General features: G+C 41.8%; 1 protein-coding gene across 4 annotated transcripts in view; it reads left to right on the top strand.

The window, feature by feature from the left end:
* Nucleotides 1-5549: 5549 nt before the first annotated feature.
* PDS5B (PDS5 cohesin associated factor B) overlaps nt 5550-13586 on the top strand; it is a 100015-nt gene continuing 91978 nt past the window's right edge. For all 4 annotated transcript variants that reach the window (XM_058845047.1, XM_058845029.1, XM_058845039.1 and 1 more), the window contains exon 1: nt 5550-5708. The gene's annotated coding sequence lies outside the window, so the exon portion shown is untranslated. The remainder of the gene's footprint in view (nt 5709-13586) is intronic.

Below are 13586 nucleotides of genomic sequence, written 5' to 3'. Positions count from 1 at the left end.
AAACAGAGGGCAGACAGTGGAATGGTAAAAGCAGAAAGTATGAGTAGAAGAAAGAAAGCACCAGACAGAGCAACTAAAAAATACCCAGCATTTTATGAGCACAATATGTTAAAGTATTAAATGCTTAATATACTAATGTTTAATCAAGAGGAAAGAGGTTGATCGAATACTACAAAGGTTTAGTACAATGTGCTTAGTTATGTCCATATTGACATCCCCCATTTGTTTGGTCAAATACTTGTAAATTTTAGGCACTCAAGTTTTCCATGGAATTACTTTCATTTGATTTCTTGGAACTGAACAACTGAGATGCTCAGTTTACAGATACAACTTACGGTAGAAAGTTCTTAATTTTTTACCATTTTTTAATGCTAATGGCATTGCTTAAGAATATTCAAGTTATGTACTAACCTCTCCCACCTCCTATCCTACATCTCAATTAAGGATGGAGAGCACTTAAATCAATTATAGGTAACTCAGAGGAGAAACTAATTTAATTCACTGACAAACTGAGCTAATCACCAGGGGAAGAAAAACTGCTGGTACAGGCTCCCAAAATATTAATTTACTACTGTATTCACTACTGTCGTACCTACCTGCAACGCACCAAGGGAAGAATAAATTTTTCCCCTTACTAATGTGATTTTTTACATGCTGGCTTCCATAGGTTTTATTAGTGCTAAATTGTAGGAATACATTGTGCAAATATTGTCAGCAAGAAGATTCCATTTAGCAACAAAGCAGCTGTTAAGTCATACTAGAATAAAAAAAACTAGTAAAAAACCATAACAACAAATTTGTTTTAGAAGATGGAAGGTTTGTGTCTTAGTGCTCCTGTTCCTATCAGATGGCAAGATGGCTTGATTTGTTAAGGCATAAAGGACGCCCTGGTTGACAGCAAAATTTGCACCATCATTTCCTGACTGCACTGAAGAGACAGATTCTGTTTTAGGACATTAAAAATCTAATTTATGTTTTTGCTTCTGTGATTACTGTGACATGAAGCATTTTATTGTTCTCTTCCCATACATGCCTCCAAATAGGCAATAACCTTTTTAGGAAAAAGCTGGAGATAAAGATACATCTGCAGCTGACTCGTGAGGACATGTTTTGTGAGGGGGTAATGCTTCTTGCTTTAATAGTCTGACTTACTTTAATAGGTCATTTAATCTTAATGGTGTCCCAGTGTAGCTATTAACTATTTAATGAAGAAAGCAGATGAGTAAGGTGAAGTGAAAGGCTTTCTGTGGTCCTTGCCCTGAAGAATAACATCGCATCCTCATGTTCTCTCTAGTTTTGTTCTTGTTGGGTTTGATTTGGTTTGGTTTGGTTGTTTATGTGAAGTACCAGTACTTAATGACTCTTGTCTTCCTATTAGAAAACAGCCACAAACAGGCATAACTAGGTATTTCTGGTAGAATCAGACTTGTTAGCACTAAGATGAAGGTGGCACTTTTAAACTTCATAATTTATATTGCATGTGTATTGAAGCTAGTAGATTCTGAGCATCACTGTCTTATTCAGCTGTTTGATTTTTGTTTACAAGGAGACATTGTTGGAAACAGCACACACACAGACAGTAAGAGTCTAAAAATTCCAGTCATCTAAAGTCACTGTTTCCATGTGGCTTCCTTGCAAATTACTTTAGAGACATATGAGATACTAAAATTAGTTGTAAAGTTAACTCATGTTCATAATAGTATCAGCTATTTAGTTGAAGAGGAGCACCAATAAATGAACAAATTTTTCTTTCTCTGAGTCAAATCACTACACCTGCAAGTAGAAAGTCTCCCTCCTACATGTCAAAAGCCTGTTCCTGTGTGAAGGGCTCAGTATATAAATTACGTATATTTAATCTGAATTGTTTTGCTAGTAAAATACTTCTGATGCAATTGTTTTAGTCACAATTAAAAGAGAAATAAAGGGAAGGTTTTTTATCTATACTGGAAACAAGAGTATAATTTTAAACTTGATATTACCTTGAGAGTTGTTCCTACTTATATTGAAAGGCCAATACCATAAAAAGGTATGATCACAGAGCCAATGAATGAAGACAGTGCGATGGGAAAGGGCCAGTTTAGTTTCTGTGAAGGGAGATAGTGACACAATCACGGACTTCCAGCAGGTTTGTGAGTCAGGAAGTGCACGGACAAGCACAAAACAGGGAACATAGTTGTATTTTAAAAGAGCATTTGTGCAGCTTTCTTACTAAAAGCTGTCAAACAGAATTGTCATGGAATTCAAGTAAATGTCTTGTGCTAAGTTGGAAATATGGTTGAAGGATGGAAGCAGAGAGTACTTTTCCTTACTTTCTTAGGTAAAGTCAGAAAATCTCTCTCCCAAAAATGTTTGAGCTTACTTATGTTGTTTTATGCAACAATCTTTGATTTTCATCAATGACCCAGAAAAGGGAATGCACATGGACTGATACTTGCATGATGTTAAACTCTTTTAGGTAATCAGATGTTGTGCTGGTGTAAAGAACTCTGGAAGGCCTGACAAAAGGGGATGGGTAAAAAGATAGGCTTTAAGAAGGAGATCAGTGTAAGGTAAAGCATAAACCCTGTCAAACCTGGAAGTCTAAGTTAATGAAATCTTGAAGTTGCTGATGTCAGCTCTCTGAAATCTTTGACTGAAACTGCAACAGCACCCCCTCCCAAAAAAAAAACCAACCAAAAACCCAAACTCTAAACAACAGAGGCATAAGGTGTCATCAGGAATTGTATTGGGAGCAAGACAGAAGGCAGTTCACTGCTTTGAGGGAAATCTTAGTATACTCCTGAGTATAGTGCACAGTTCTGGTCTACAAGGACACAACAAATTTAAAAAATGAACTGAGGAAGATAATTAAAATTATTCAATTGGAGAGATTGTCAATCTGATAAAGTAGGGACTAAAAGGCCCTTGTCACTGCAGTCTTCTGTTTTCACACAATGTTTTTACAGACAGAAGGCTGTGAAAAGAATACTGCTGTGCAAGGGTATTCTTTGACTATATTCATTGTCACTCGAACACTGAGGTGTGGAAAGTGTCTTCAGTACACACACTTGAGCACAAGTCTTATGGAGAGTGATTGAGGGAGCTGGGCTTGTTTAGTCTGGGCAAAAGGAGGCTGTGGGGGTCTTATTGCTCTCTACAACTACCTACAAGAACATTGTAGTAAGGAGGACATCACTCTGTTCTTTCAAGTAACAAGTAGTAGGACAAGAGGAAATGGCCTCTAGTTGTGCCAATGGAAGTTTAGGATATTAGGAAAAATTTCTTCACTGAAAGGGTGGTCAAGCACTCGAACAGGTTATCTGGGGAAGTGGTGGTATCAGCATCCCTAGAGGTATTTAGAAGACATGTAAGTGTGACACTTGGGGGCATGGTTTAGTGGTGGACTTGGCAGTGCTGTCAGTGGTTGGGCATAGAGATCTTAAAGGTCTTGTTCAACCTTAAATTATTCTATGATTCTGTGTAAAAGATCTGGTCTTGGAAGTTCTGTGGCATTGACATTCCCTATATGTCCTACTGCAAGCAAAATATTTATTTTGCACAAATATTTTTAATCTTTCTCAACTATTCAGTTTCTGTAAGTAACACAACTTGCCTACGCTTCCAGGAGGTGGCAAATCCCCTAAAATTAAGCTAGGTTGCTTAGAGTCACCATTTCCATGAGAGACGCAACATTTCTCGTGGGGAAGGCTGAGCCTGCCCTCGGGACACAGCCCGGGCTGGCACAGCTTGCGCTGTGCAGCTCTTTCCCGCATGTTGCCCTCTCCGGCAGGCAGAGCTCTGGCTCCTGGCGCTTTCCAAGGCGGTGAGCGCGGGTGAGCGAGCGGCGGTGGCGGACGGGCTCCCTCCGCAGGGCCGCAAGCGCTACTGCGGAATCCAGACGGGGTGGGAAAAGGACGAGCGAAGAGTCACCTCTAAAATGCCGATTCCCAAAGTCGTGAAAGGTCTCGGTGCAGGTGGGAAACAATGTCGGGGCGTGCCTGGGGAAGGTCCCGTAATTTAGCGCCCTGTCCCACTCCGAGGAGGGCGTGGGACACTCTTGCCTCCGTCCGCCGCTCCTTGCGACCTGGTCAGGCGCTGGAAGTGGTGCTGCTGTGACCTGCTCCATCAGAAAAACGCAGCAAAATGTTTGCGTACGGAGCATCTCAGCGCACTAGTTACTTTCACAGTCGTACGCTGGCTTTTGCAATTTTAATAGCTGTATTAAGAAAGTTTAAAGTGTGTGTTTCAGCTTTCTGCTGCTTTATAAGTATCCCCGCACGTATCTACCAGTGCTCTACTAAGCCCAACCTAAGGCTTTATACTCGGTGAGCCCAGATAGACAGCAATGGGGGAACTGAGGGGAAATTGTTCAACCTGCATCAAAAAGTTATATCTTGACTCCAAGTCCAGTATCCTTCCCAATACAAAAATGTCAGACAGAATTTCCTCTCTCTTACGTCTCTACTTTTTATTTAATTATTTATTTGTTTTATTATTTTTTTTAATGTATTTTTTTTTCCCAGAAGGAATGGACTAAATATAAGTCACTGGAAAAAAAAAAAACCAACAAAAAACCAAAAACAAACAAACAAACAAACAAAAACAAACAAACAAAAAAAACCCAAACCAAAACAAAACACAAACAAGGGGAGTTTTGGGGCCTAAAAAATGATTTGTATGTGATAGTTCTGGTTGGGCTGATGTAGTCTGTATTGGACAATGAGGTAGTTCAGAAGTGAATGAAGATAAGGCAGCATCCTGGTTACAATGTATTAGCAAGTTCAGAAAGCTTGAGGGGACTTTCTGGAAGGTTTAAACTACTAGTTACAATGTCTTGGCTAACAGTCGGTGGAAGTGTTTCTCACACCAGACAAAGCCGTGGGTATATTTCAGCAGATCTGTTAAGTGTGATTTGTGTTTTTTAAATCATAAGCCTCTAAACACTTACATGCTATCCTAATGCGTCAGGAGAAAGTCCTTCTCCCAGTGGGTGGTCGGGCCGTGGAACAGGCTCCCCAGGGAAGCGGTGACAGCACCAAGCCTGACAGAGTTCAAGAAGAGTCTGGACAATCCCCTCAGGCACACGGTGTGATTCTTGGAGAGTCCTGAGCAGGGCCAGGACTCCATGATCCTCGTGGGTCCCTTCCAACTCATTCTATGATTCTACAATAAATGAAGCTGAAGCGGTGAGAAGCCACATTGCTTTTCTGTTTGCGTTTGAGGTAAGGACACCCCTCGAACTCTTGCGCTCGTTGAAGCAGGAGCAAAAGGCTAGATGAGTGACTTATGCTACTTTTTCTGCTCTTTCTCCGCAGGTAAGCGACTTTATTTCTTATTTTTCACAACAATCCTTTAATAATTCGTCGTTTTGGGGAAGTTCTTGCCTCAGTCGCCCGCAGAGCGCGCACCAGCGGGAGCCGGCCGGGGCCCACCCTCAGCCCCTCTCGGGCCGGGCCGCGTGCTGTGGGTGCTGCCCGCGCGGGCCGGCAGGGGGCGCTGCTGCCCCGCGCTGGCCGCGCTCGCTCCCCTCGGCGGTTCTATTGGAGCAGCCGGAGACGAGTTGGCGCCATTTTGAAGCCGGCAGGGGGACCGGGGCGAGCTGCGGAAGGGGAGGGGGCTGGCGGCGATTGGCTGCGGCGGCGGCGGCGGCAGCGCCTCTCCGAGCCCGGAGCGGCGGCAGCGCGGAGCGGACCCGCCTGCGACCAGCGAGGCGAGGCGGCTGCGGCGGGGTAAGGAGCGCGGCACCTCGGCCGCGGATACCCCCACCCCGTCCCCGCTCCATTTTCCCTTCCCGGGGGCGTGGGGGGCGCCTGCCCGGACCGATCTCCGCGGCCAGCGCTGGAGGAGGACGGGGAGTGGAGGGGGAGCGGGAGTGCAGAGCTCCCCTTGGCCCGTGGTGGAGCTCCCCCTTCCCATCCCCCTCGCCCCTCCGCGGGGCTGCTCCCCTCCCCCCTTTTCCGTGGCTGCCGTCAAATTTTCACCCCCTTCCCGCCCGGCACCCCGGGCGATGGGGTGACCTTGGCTGGTGTGCGCGGGGCCCCGGGGGTCACCCCCTTGTCCCGGTGGCCCGGCGGGCGGTGTCGCGCTCAGCGCCGGTGGCTCCTCGCGGCGCGAAGTGGCGGAGGGGGGTGGGGGGGCGGGGAGGCTGCTCGCCCGTGGCTGTGAGTGAGTGATCGCGGCTTCCCGGGTGTCCCTTTCCTCCCTGCCTTGGGCGTCCCCTCCCTCCCCGCCTGCCCCGGGCAGCTGGCCTGGTCCCCGCTCCGCGGGGCAGCACGGGGCTCCCGCCGGCCCGCGCGGCTGCTGCCCGGGCTGAGCGCGGGGACATCCCCGTCCCCTCCCCTCCCCGCCCGGTTCGGTCTCTCCGCGCCGCACTTCGCAGTGCTCCTCAGCGGGAAGAGCTGCCGGGAACCGCGGTTTGGTGGGTCCCTACTTATGTGCGATCCCGGTTCTTTCATGCTGGCTTAGCTTTTTTTTTTCCCCCCTTCCTTTCCTTCTCTTTCTTTTTCCCTCCCACTTCGCATCAGGCTCTGTTAGAAAGCGCTCGAGAAGGGAGGACGGGGGGGAACTGCGGGGGGGGGGGGGGGGGGAGGCTGTTGCCGCCGCCTGGTAGATGGAAAACTATGAATTTTACATCTGAATTGCCAGATGGAGAATGGTTAATTTATAGGTTATGTATTGTTTACGTTGAGAGCCTCCGGTCAGGAATTTAGGTCCGTAACTTCATTCTGCTGCAAATAAATCACTATCTGTTCTTCAAAACAAATCAACAATTAATGACGGTGAACAGTCCTGGAAAATTAAACTGCAGCAGACCAGCTCCTGCAGAGCTGGATTTTGTCTTGCCAGCCTTGTTCTGACTTTTATGCCTGCTTGCTGCGCGGTTGCTTTCTGGAAGCTGTGATTATTTAGTTAGGCGTTGTGTTTTCCCATTTAACACAACTGCTGAAGCGTTCTCGTGTTGGTCTTTGTTTTGTGCTTGCCGGGTAGGTGCTTTGGCTGTAATTGATTTCTCTTCGCTCGGGATGGAGTAGAAGGATCGTTGAAAATTTAAGTGGCTTTATGGTTGAAAACGAGTGTCACATCACGTTTTCGGAAGGGAGTAAGACGACGTGCATTCTTTCAGGTTTTCCCCTTCCAAACTAGTGGAGTTGTTCCATTTTCAGGTGATAGAAATTTTGCCTGGTATGTTTTATATGTACTATGTGTATATATATATGTGTGTATATATATATATATATATATATATATATATATATATATGCTAGATACTGTACTGTGTAAAGTAACTCCTCAAAGAGAAGTGAAAGCTGAATGTATGCCATGCTCAGACCACCTGAAAGAAAACTGACAGTGACAGGCCGTCAGGTAAGGTGGTTTAGCAGAGGTGTGTGTTGTGTTCATCACAGCCTTTGAAAGGGTGCACTGCTGGAGAAAGTAGTTTAGTACTTTAGCACTTGCATGACATCTTGTGTCTGTGTCTGAAGCAAGGTTGAACTTAATTACTGTAGAGTTGGGGGGTATGATGTGTCTGGGTGTGGTGTGGTATTTTGTTTGGGATTTTTTATATAGATTCTATATTGGAATATTTGCCTATGTGTTTCTTGCATCCTCTTTACTAGTTAGTATACAAACTGGATAAACTACAGTTCAGTTTTTGATGAAACAACTAAATAAATTAAAATGAAAAATCATAGGTTTAGCACTTGTAAGCAACTTCTTTTTTCTCTTGTAAATATTGAATTTAGACTTTATCTGACACGCTTACTTATGGACTGAAATTGAGCAAGTCACCCAAGTTGTTATTAAGCTGTAATTAACCATATAAAAGCCAACAGTCATTGCTAGCATTTGGAAAAGCACAGTAATGAAATATGGGCATAACCTCAGGCATTATCCATTTTTATCTGTAGAACAGGAGGTTCGATTACCTCCTGTAGATTGGGAGAGATGCATTTTCTTTTGGTATATGTTGCTTTCTAGCAGGCTTTCAGGTTATGCCTTTTTCCTCTCTTTTTGTTCTTCAGTCTCACAATTTATAGTCATACAGAAGAGTAAGAGGGTGTATGTGTAGGTATGGCTGTGAGTCTTCTGGTTTAGTAAAGGATTTTCATTTAAAGTTTGGAGTTAATGTTTTTTGGTTTTTTTTCTTTAAACCTGAATTGGGAGAGGCGATATGGACTACTTGTTGCACAAGGAGAATTTTCATGGGAGCAGCAAATAAGAAAATATAAAGCTGAACAGTAAAAGCATGCAAAATTGGAGATGGAAGGAAAATGTGATACTGCAACTCATTATTTTTGCCTGTCAGTTTCACTCTGATATCCCAGTCCCTTTATATTGCTTGCCCCAAATATTATGCCAAGAAAGAGGAAGGTATGTCTTTCTGATTGCCTTCAGAGAAGCTCCTTTTTAGAATCAAAAAGTAGTTCTGTCAGTATCATTCTCCTTTTAACAGATATCTAAAGTAATGGTGTTTTTACTCTTAGCACAAAATGTCAATTCTGCCACTTGAAATAACCTTTGGATAGACTGAGAGAATATTGGAGGCTTTCAGTCTATTCTGAAACTAGGTGGTAAGGGAAAACTAAGGAAACTTCTAAAAAGGTACGTTAGTGTGGTAGTCCTTAGTGGTGAAGTGTGTTAATTTTCCAGATTTGTAGACCCTCTGGACTGTCTGAACAGCATTGACGGATCCTGGAAGGAATCAAGTCTTTTAAATAATATAAAAGATATGTTTTAAAATAAAGTCTTTTATTTCCCACAGAGATTGAACATCTAAAAGTCAAGGCTGTGCATGTATATGAATTACCTACCTATTGCTTTTCCATTGGTAACCTCTTCAGTTGAATGTAGCCTTGTAAAAAAGGCGAGGTGTTTTTTATCTGCTTTGCACTGTTACTGAGAACAGAACTTAATACAGTTCTGTAAAGTAAAAACAAGAAAAAATATATGAAAAGTGAAGTGTATGAATGAAAATTAACTTTGTTATTTTAGGAAGTTAGTGGTTTGTTTCAAAACCTCTTTGGAACATTAAGGATTCCACAATAAAAAAAGCTGTTTATGAGAATATTTGCTGTAACAAATCCAACTTGAAAGAATTCAGTGAAATACAAGTAATATTTTCGTTTCATTTCTAGGAATCAAAATGCTAACACCTCAATTTTTTAAAAGGTTATTACTGTCTGTCTCAATGTATACTGCTTTTCAGCCTTTTCTGAGGAGTGGAGAAGTCCTTGAAGTAGGTTCTGAGGATTTAGACTGCTATTACTTTGTCCCCATCTGTGGAATTTACTCTTTTGCGTCCTACCCCAAGCATTGGAAAAACATTCTGCTTGTTTAGTACCTGATCTTTGGTTCTGTTTTTTCAGCTCACAACAACTTTGGTATTAATATGCTTCAAGAAATAATAACAAAAAACCACCATTCCTCATTGGGAACAGATGGGGATGTTTGTACTAATCATCTTGTGTCTGTCACCATTTATTTGGGAGTACCGTAACCAGGGATCAGGACCCCATCTGGGGTTTTCTAATTCAGACCCTGTTCTTTAAAGATCGATTCTAGACAGTACTAACTGTGTGTACTTTGACTTAATTAGGAATCCTGGTGAATGTTTCTGCTGCTGAAATTAGATGCTTCACTTTCATGCTTTTTAATGGACAAAAAAAGACATGAAGTTAGCAGTCAAAAATGTTATTGTCTTAATTGCTTCATTGTAGTCGTCTAAACTACATTTTCATAGAACATAGAATGGCCTGGGTTGGAAGGGACCATAAGGATTATATAGTTCCAATTGCCCTGCCATGGACAGGGAACCTTCCACTATAACAGGTTGATCAGTTCCCCATCCAACCTGTCCTTAAACACTTCCAAGGATGGGGCATCCACAAACTCTCTGGGCAACCTTTTCTGCTGTCTCACTACCCTCAGAGTAAAGAACTTTTCCCCAGTATCTAATCTAAACCTGTTCCCAGTTTGAAGCCAATCCCTGTTGTCCTGTTACTACATGCTCTTGTGAAAAGTCCATCCATCTTTCTTGTAGGGTCCCTTCATGTAATGGAAGGTCATAGTTAGGTCAGCCTGAAGTCTTCTTCAGGCTGAACAATCCAAATTCTCTCAGCCGTTCCTCATAGGAGAGCTGTTCCATACCTCTAATCAACTTTGTGTCCCTCCTCTGGACTTGCTGCCTGATGTCCTTCCTGTGCTGGGGCCAGGAATCTGTAGCTCTTTTTTTAAAGAGTATTTGGTTCAGCTAAAATGTGATAACTTAGGAAGTGACTCTTGAGAAGCTGGCTGTCCACAGCTTCTGCCAGAACAGCCTTTGGTTCTCTCTGAGACATCCCAGTATATCCACATTGTAGCTCACTTCAATGTCAAAAGCCTTAATCCTGAAATTCTTAGAAAGAAAGGGAACTTCCAAATAAAAAACTACTAAAAGGAAAAAAACCCAACCAACCAAAAACCTAAAAGTTACCCACAGTAAGTAGAAACATACTGCTTGTGAGGAAGTCCTGAAAAAAAACTTATATCAAAACTTCCTTTATGTAATCTTTGGGCCACCTTGAGCTTGACTGTTCACTTCTGTTAGTATTGCTTTGTTACTTAGATGTACATTCCTATGAAGACAGTCAGATTTCTAGGAACTCATAGTCACCACATATATTAGGTTTTTGTTCTTAACAAAAAAAGGATTGAATTGTTGTCAGCTATGAGAATTGAGCAGAAGACACTTCATGGAAACTTGTAATTACATTTAGTAATTTATTAAAATTTTTTTCCTGCATCTGCCTGCGTAAAATTTTTAAGATTTTTCTTGGGGAAAATATACAGAGATGCTAGGCAGCTTGCCATTAGGTGTGATACTTTCTCTGATAATTTTGTTGATTTTTTACTTGCCAGTTCAGGATGAGGCATTATGTGTAGTTCCTGAACACAGAAACAAAGTGTATGGAAGTAACTGTAGCTTTTTGTGTCATCACTTGGTGAAAACTTTTGTGAGGGACAATATCTATGGACAGTCCAATGCCACCCAGTGCTTTTCAAAAGTCTAAGCAAGACAAATTCACTTAATTCATGATACAAAATAAAGTTTATATTTACTTTTCTTCCTCTGAGTCTGAGGGGCAGAATAAGACTATAACTTTTGCTTTCCTGGGTTTTCAAAATGGAAGAAAGAATAGATAAGCCAACGATAAACTTTTCAAAAGAGTTTTGAGTAAGTTTGTCAAAGAGACAACAGGAGATGCATTTCATCTTTCATTTGCCCAACTGGAGTAATGCAGTTTGTAATTCCTTCAGTTACAGAAATGCTTCCAAGAGCTAAGAAAAGATATTTTGGTGCAGTTTTTGGAAATAAATATTCTTCACTCTTTTTTAATGACTGGCTGATCTGTACTTTAAGAATGCAAAACATTTTGAAAATTACAAATGTTGCCTGTAGTAAGTTCTCCATTAGGTTGTTCATACTGCATTTTGTATATACATATAAAAGCACATTTAAATAACTTTTTATTTCTTAATGGGCCATTACTCCCTGAATCTTCTGTATTAAATACAAAAAAAAACCAAAAAACAAACCAATATTAAAATTGAAAATTCTTTTTAAAAATAGTAAGCAGTTTAAATTAATTTCTGTCCTTCTACCGTTATGGTAGTCTTTAGTTATAAGACTAGTGTTGAGGTTTTTTCCAACACACTATTTAGAAATTAGAGCTGCATATCAAAGTCGGCACACATATTTTCCAAAAGCTGGAAAATGTAAAATTAATTGACAGGGGACTATGGGAGGGGAGAAGCATATCTAGTAATTTGAATGATTGAATGTCACTTTGGGATACTGGCATTCATTCCTTCTGTCAGTTTCTTGTGATCCCAGGCAAGTCTGTTTAAACCGAACTTCCCACAAGAGCTTATTAGCAGTACATCGATTTCCTGGGAGACAGGCTCTAGACCTGGACTACTGCTTGGCTCAACAGATACTTTAGTTTAAGATACAATGCTGGATAAATTGGCATACTTTAAAAGTTGTGCCCTAAATTCCTGGCTGTATAAGCAAAATTGATTGCTAGTTCTTAAATTTCAGTCTGTATCTTTGGTTTGTAATCTGCGAAATGAGACAAATACTTATTTTTATGAAAAATTAGTGAAAGTGTTGCAAAAACAAGTTAATTTTTATGGCATGGTAACATAGTACAGCTGTGAAACCTTACAAAAGCTTAGTAAGAAATTAAGTCTCTTCAGAGTATGGCTAATAAGGGACACATAAAATTATAAGAAGAAAAGTTGAATAGCTTCTTTTTACTTTGAATGGAAAAGAAATTCTGTGGAAAAAAGTAGCAAAGGATAAGGTGTATCAGCTCCTTTGTGTGTATTCCCTTTAATATTGTATAAGAAACTTGATTCAGTTTCCTAACTCCTAATAAGTGATTTTACAACTATTTTTGTATTTTCATTGTTCCTTTTTAGTCAAACTTAGTAAACACATTCACTCTATGAATGTACTCCTGTCAGTCTTTAGGTTGTAACCTTTAGCTTTGTATATATGACTAATTGATAGAATGCTACTTGTAGCAATGAGTTTTTTCTCTTTTAGCAGCTTTATGTGGGGTGAGGTATGAGAGCTTTTCAGGGATTCTTGCATGTATTTGTTACTGGTAGAACGGCAGTGTAATGTGGTGTTTGCACATTTTAGGCTCTGGAAAGGACTGAGATCTGCTGGGGCTGCATTCCCCTCCTGCCAGCTGCAGCTATATTTCTACTCTGGTCTCTCCTTAGTGACTTCTCTGTCTAGTTTGTCCTCATACCTCTTGGGCTTCCAGTCTTTCATTGTACAATGTACTTCCTCTCTCACCTTCTTCTACACGTCTTAGGCTTTACAGGAGCATAGAACAGGTGGGGTTGGAAGGGACTGCTGGAGGTCATCTAGTCCAGCTCCAACAGTGTTCCCTAGAGCACGTTACTTGGGACTTACTGCTATCCTGATGGCTTTTGAATGGGTATCTCTGAGGAAGGAGACTTTACAACTTTTCTAGGCAACCTGTTTCAGTGCTCAATCATCCCTGTGGAAAGGACTTCTTTTTCGTGTTCATATGGAGCTTTGTGCATCAGTTTCTCTGCATTGCCTCTTGTCCTATCACTTGCCATCATGATGAAGAGCCTGGCTCCATCCTCTTGATGCCCACCCTTCAGATACTGAGGTACATTGTGCATTTTAAGAACCTCAGGGCTGATAGGGTATGTCAGCTGTGGTGTATGGTGGTGGGGTTTTGTTTGGGATTTTTTTGCTTGTTTTGTTCCTATTTTTTCCTTCCCCCCTCCTTTTTTCCGCTCTTTCACATTAACTTTGCTTCTTGGTCGAATGCCTTTCCTGTAATGGCTAAACTTTCTAGTCATTTTGTCTGATAGAGCTTGTTGGTCTCTCCAGTGGAGTTAGTAGAAATGTGTCCCAACCTCAGCTGTTTCTATGGTAAGCTGAGCTTTTTGTCTTAATTAAGACAGACTGCTCTTGAGCTGAGAATCTGGCTGAGGTGTGAACAAATCCAGCTTTTTGTGCTAAAGAAACAGCAACATCTGGCTGTTAGCAGACAGGTGGATTAGTGATGGATTTG

This window comes from Poecile atricapillus, chromosome 1 (assembly GCF_030490865.1).
Source record: "Poecile atricapillus isolate bPoeAtr1 chromosome 1, bPoeAtr1.hap1, whole genome shotgun sequence".
Classification (NCBI taxonomy): Eukaryota; Metazoa; Chordata; class Aves; order Passeriformes; family Paridae; genus Poecile; species Poecile atricapillus.
The sequence above is the reverse complement of the archived record's forward strand: the minus strand, read 5'-3'. Positions and strand labels throughout refer to the sequence as shown.